The following is a 6,231-nucleotide window of genomic DNA, read 5'->3' as shown; positions in this document are numbered from 1 at the left end:
GCAAGGAGCTGGCTGGGAAGTGGAACAGCCAGACACGACAGGTGCCCGTGTGGGACGTCAGACACGACAGGTGCCCGTGTGGGATGTCAGGCATGGACAGGTGCCCGTGTGGGATGTCAGGCACGGACAGGTGCCCGTGTGGGATGTCAGACACGACAGGTGCCCGTGTGGGACGTCAGGCACAACAGGTGCCCGTGTGGGACGTCAGGCACAACAGGTGCCCGTGTGGGACGTCAGGCACGACAGGTGCCCGTGTGGGATGTCAGACACGGACAGGTGCCCGTGTGGGATGTCAGACACGGACAGGTGCCCGTGTGGGATGTCAGGCAGGGACAGGTGCCCGTGTGGGATGTCAGGCACGGACAGGTGCCCGTGTGGGACGTCAGACACGACAGGTGCCCGTGTGGGATGTCAGGCAGGGACAGGTGCCCGTGTGGGACGTCAGGCACGGACAGGTGCCCGTGTGGGATGTCAGGCACGGACAGGTGCCCGTGTGGGATGTCAGACACGACAGGTGCCCGTGTGGGATGTCAGGCACGGACAGGTGCCCGTGTGGGACGTCAGACACGACAGGTGCCCGTGTGGGATCCCAGTGCTGCAGGTGGAGGATTGGCCTCACACTACAGCACCAGGCCCTTCACTTGCTGCTTGTGAGGGTCTCAGATCCTGCATAGGATTCCAGTACTTGGGGAGCCCTTCCCTATAAGACACAGGGAAACACTCCCCCCTGTGACACATGTCACCCCAAAGTCAGCACCAGGGAGCCAACCGGAGTGGCCCTCCCCTTGGAGGTTCCCAGGAACTGTGCGGACTCTCAGGCTGCCCGGGGGCTCCCACTCACACCCCTGCCTGTACCCATGCAGCCAGGAGGAGTGTGACGCTTACCGCAGAAGAGACTTGGCAGAGAGCGGGCCAAGGAGTGCACCGTGTAACCAGCTCCCACCCCTATGCTGTGCCAGGTCCAGGGAGTGTGTGGCCGGAACCTGGAGCTGGGGGACCGTATGCATGGCTCAGCTCAGGAGTCCACAATGCCAGCAAAGGCCTGGTGCAGGCCTTCCCAGACAGGCCTTCTCTCAGCATCCCTGCGCCTGGAGTCCAGGGCTGCAGTGGCACCAGGGAAGGGGCACTGCCAGTGACTGTCGTACACGGTGATACCACAGCTGCAGCCTTGCCGCTCACACATCTGAGTCCCAGACAGACATGGAGGGTAGGAGCCCCTCGCCCAGGCCTCTGTCCCTGGACCCTTGAAGGAGCAGCAGGATGGGGAATGGGCTTAGGTGAGAGGCAGTGAGGGCAGAGCCGCCTGCAGTGAGGGCAGAGCTGCCTGCAGTGAGGGCGGAGCTGCCTGCAGTGAGGGTCGAGCTGCCTCTAGTGAGGGTCGAGTTGTCTGCAGTGAGGCTGGAGCTCTCTACAGTGAGGCTGGAGCTGTCTCTAGTGAGGGACAGGGCTATCTCTAGTGAGGGGCGGAATTGCCTGCAGTGAGGGCCGAGCTGTCTGCAGTGAGGGCGGAGCTGTCTGCAGTGAGAGTGGAGCTGTCTGCAGTGAGGGCGGAGCTGTCTGCAGTGAGAGTGGAGCTGTCTGCAGTGAGGGCGGAGCTGTCTGCAGTGAAGGCAGAGCTGCCTGCAGTGAGGGTGGAGCTGCCTGCAGTGAGGGCGGAGCTGTCTGCAGTGAGAGTGGAGCTGTCTGCAGTGAGGGCGGAGCTGTCTGCAGTGAGAGTGGAGCTGCCTGCAGTGAGGGCAGAGCTGCCTGCAGTGAGAGTGGAGCTGTCTGCAGTGAGGGCGGAGCTGTCTGCAGTGAGAGTGGAGCTGTCTGCAGTGAGGGCGGAGCTGTCTGCAGTGAGAGGAGGAGCTCTGTTCAGCCAAGAGGCAGCAGAGGAGACACAAAGATGCAGTAATAGCAGCAGGCTGCATTTCCCTACTGCAGTTCCACAGAGGTCCAGGCCACCACCTCTATTGTGCTGTAGTAGAGGCTAGCATTGCGAGCTGCCCCTCCCCCTGAATTTCTCTCTATGGTGACACGGGGAGAACAGAAACACACCCCTGCTCCATGAGTCACCGGAGGACACAGGGATGACCCCAGAGGTCCAGGACAGAGTGCTGTCTCTGGAGGGTGTTTGCTAGGAAAAATATTCCCACGGGATGCTCCCCAGGCATGGAAAATGTTTCTATCCAGAGAGCAAATAAGACAGCCTCGTGTCGCTAAACCTCCTGGGTGCCAATAACAGAACACACTGGTTGATGGTGCAACAGCTGGGGATGAATTTTTAGAATTTCACTGTGGCCCAGAATCAAAAACTGCCTGTTGCCCAGGGCAGCTGGAGGCCGGGGCATGGGATGCACAGCTCTGGTGGCAGCTGGACCTGACTTTCCCTGCCCTCCCCTGAAGCCACAGGAGGATGGGGGTGGGGAATGGAGGCAACAGGATCTCCCCAGACTCCCACCCCAGGGCTTCTGGCAGGTGCAGGGCGGAGAACAGGGTCCCAGCCTCCATGCTTGGCCAGGGCTTCGATCCCAGCAGCTCAAGGAAGGGGGCCATGTCGTTTGAGGGGTGGGGAGAGTTAATGAGCTGTCCTGGGGGTGCTGTCACCGGGACTGTTCAGTTTGTGCCGTGTCTGGCTCTCCTCTATTCCTCCGTGCTTCTTCTCTTAGACCTCAGGAGCTTGTGTGTGTGCACATGGGGAAGTGTGTGTGTGTGGTTGTGACACCATCCTGTGTGGCCGTGACATCATCCTATGTGTGGCTGTGATGCCATCCTGTGTGACGCCATCCTGTGTGGCTGTGATGTCATCCTGCGGACTGTGATGTCATACTGTGTGTGACGTCATCTTGTGCGGCTGTGACATCATCCTGAGAGCTGTGACATCATCCTGTGCGATGTCGTCGTGTGGCTGTGACATCATGTGTGATGTCACATCTTGTGTGTGGCTGTGACATCATCCTGTGTGAGGCTGTGATTCCACTGCACACACTCTGCTCACTTGTCAGCTGTGGCTCCCGTGGCCCCAGCACTTGTGGTCCAGCGTCTCGGCGCTTCAGGCCCGAGAGCGACACGGGCACACTGTGGTCTCATGCGGGCAATGTAGGCTGCCCAGCTGCTAACTGCCTGCCATCCCACCCCGCGTGCCTGCGTGTCTGGAAACGGTGCCCTGAGACAAAGCAGTCACGCACACAGCGAGGCCACCCTCACCCTCCAAGTGCCGGGCCAGCGTTGGCTTCCCCACCTGTGCTCAGGGGCTCCCAGGGACAGTGACGAAACCTGGCCAGGTCTTTTGCCTTTGTCCGTTCTACTGGGTCCCCAAAGACAGTGGGGGTGGGGACATAGCTCTCCTGGGGCCTCTCCTCGCCTGGAACCAACCGTTTTGTCTCAGCCTGCTGGGTCCTGCCCAGGGATGTATCTTTCAGGCGAGCCCCTGTCCCCAGGGGTGGCAGCGAGAACGGCTGTGAGGTAGGGGGCAGAGCTGGCCACCCCAGCAGGGGCAGCACCCTGGGCTCCAGTCCTGTCCACATTGCGTCCTGTTGGCCCACATGGTGCCCCTCCAGCTGGTACGTCACCCCTCAGTAGGCTGTGGAAGGTGCCCGGCCGGGACCTGGGTTGCTGAGTCATCACGGCTGATGCAGGGTAGTGATGCAGGGGTCGGACTCTGGCCAGGGGGGATCTTCTGTCCCTGCACCTGCTACAGGGGGTGGTGGGGCAGCGTGTCTTTCCCCTCCATCTGCTGCTGGCTGTGGAAACTGACCCCACCCCCTATCTGGAGGCTTGGTCCTCCCAGCGAGAGCCGTTCCCCTGCTTCCAGGGCAGACCTCTGCTTCCCAGCTGCACCCCAGGGCTTCCAGACCTTCTGCAGGGCCAGGGTGCCTCCACCACCACACTCTGCCTGGCCCTCAGTGCCCCTGGCATCACTGGCCTCCTGGAAGGGTTGCAGATCAGGTGCCCTGATGCTAAGCAGACATGTCTGCCACACAGGGGATGGCCACCACTCTGAGGACAGCCCTGCTCTGGTCAGCACTACACCAGGACCGGGCTGCACATTAAACCCGCATCAGGAGCCGCCCAGCCTGGCGATTGCAAAGCTCGGCTGCTCCGTGCCTCCTGGCAGGGAAAGAGCCCTTGGTTCCGAGCTTCCTCTCTGGCCGCCGATGCCACCGAGGCCTGGAGGGACGAGTGACAAGCTGCCCGCGTTCCCACAGCTAGTTAGCAGCGGCTGACGGCGAGGCGCCAGTCCCCAGACACCTGCCAAAGAGCCACGCGGAGGAATGGATGCTGGGTCACGCGAGCATCCCTGAGTTCCCAGAGACCCCTCTCCCACCTCCTCCCCCAGCCCTGCCCGGGTGGCAGCCCCCAGGGAGACCCAGCCGCTGCCACCCTCGGCTCTGACACCAGGAACAATGACTTCCTGACTGGCCCTTCCCGCTGAGGGCTGGAAAAGCAGGTCGCCCAGAGCCAGGCAGCGACCACACTGCTGATTAAACGTTTCAGCGAATACCCCACCCCCCCTGCCCATCCCTGCCCAGCCTCTCCACGCTGCTGCAAGGACGCCCAAGGCCCCAGCACACCTGCCAAGCCCCCCTCCCCCTCCCCCACCCCCTCGGTCCCCCAGCCGCCTTTGTCTCGTCTGGCTCGCCCAGGTCCCTGCTAAATTGGCTGTGGCAGGACTGTTATAAAGAAGACAAACAGTGGCCACATCGGGTCATTCGGAGGACCCGGCGATGAGTCGGAAAGGGCTGGGAGAGATTCAATTAAACTGCAGCACTCGGTCGCTCCCAGCCGCGCCTGCGAGTGGCTGACAGCCTGCGGGTCCTCGGCTCCCTCCCGGCGTTCCAGCGGGCCAAGGCCAGAGCAGGCCCGCCCAGGGCCCATCCCGTGGCTGGGCTGTGCAGGCACAACTGTGCTCCAAGGTCCCCAGAGCTCACAGATGGGGAGGGGGACACCCAGACAGTTCTAGAACGTGTGGGTAAGCCCCATCCTGGTGGAACCGGCAGCTCATTTGCTGGTAGAAGTGCAATAAACTCAAAGGGAGATTTAGACGGCCTCTTCAGGCGCTCAACAGCTCTATAAATACAGACCTTAGCGGGGACGGCCTGTGAGCTCGCCCAGCCTGGAGCCCTCTGCCTGCTCCCTTCACAGGCGTGGGCTGTGCACCCTGGGGTGCTGGGGAAGGCTGGGGGACAGGGAGAGCCCAGCAGGCCACTGTGAGCCTCAGGCTCAAGTCCCAAGGGCCAGCTGCACCAGGACGCCCCTCACGGCCCCTGCGGGCACCGAGTCTGCCACCCCCACTGTGCCTGCCGGCTGAGACCCCCACCCCGCCCAGGGCCCCGGGGCTCCAGGGCGCTTAGCCCACAGGAGCCCATCAGCGCGCACCTGTTACAAGCGTGGGCCTTGGCACCACGGGCACAAGGGCGGAGCAGCCACAGTGGCCTAACACTTGTCCCCAGCACGGAGGACAGAGGCTGACTGGCATGGGGTAATCAATGCTGCCTTCCAGCACATTCCACTCCTGGGTGGCACCCCAGCTGGGAGTCAGGGGAGAGGGAGGGACCCTTCAGGTCCAACGCAGGCATGGGAGTGGGAGGGGGCCTCTTGCTGTGTCCTGAGGAGGGAGGCCACCGGCTGGACCCGGCGAGCACACGGCATGCCTCCTGTCTGCTCCCCAGCACTGATGCGGCCTGTCCCTCGGGCCCCAGGGACCGGGTGAGGAAGTGAGCCTGCTCCCAGTCCCCTCTTGCAGGCAGCCGGGCGCCTGCTCCCTCGGCGCTCTCCCTCCAGCTACAGGCAGCAGTAGCAGGAAGCTCTTGGTGAGTGTGAATTATTCAGAGCGGCCCAAGTGAGGCGAACAGCCGGGCAGCCTGTGCAGAGTCCAAAATAGATCCTACTCCGCAGGACTCAGACGGTCGGTCCTGGAGGCGAGCTGCCCACGGCACGATTCGACGAGACGCCGCCAGCGGCTCCGGGCCAGGCGGGTTGTCACCAGTGGAGGAGGCCCTGGGATGGCCCATGCTGGGATGGCCCAGGCCCTGCACACAGCAGGTGCACTGAAGGTCACTGTGGAATGAGTTCAGCTGCGTTTTCCATTGCCTCACACCAGCAGCTCCTCTGCACCCCGCCCCGGCCGGGTGACCTCCACTGCTGCTAGGACCCGCCTCCCGCCCCCAGCAGGGGGGTGCACTGCACCACAGAGGGGCACGGATGCTTCTGGGACCGCCCAGCCGGGCCCTCTGTCATGGCACTCAGCTC

The sequence above is a fragment of the Ochotona curzoniae genome, unplaced genomic scaffold (genome assembly GCF_017591425.1).
Source record: "Ochotona curzoniae isolate NIBS_2020 unplaced genomic scaffold, NIBS_Ocur_1.0 scaffold_3208, whole genome shotgun sequence".
NCBI lineage: Eukaryota > Metazoa > Chordata > Mammalia > Lagomorpha > Ochotonidae > Ochotona > Ochotona curzoniae.
The sequence above is the reverse complement of the archived record's forward strand: the minus strand, read 5'-3'. Positions refer to the sequence as shown.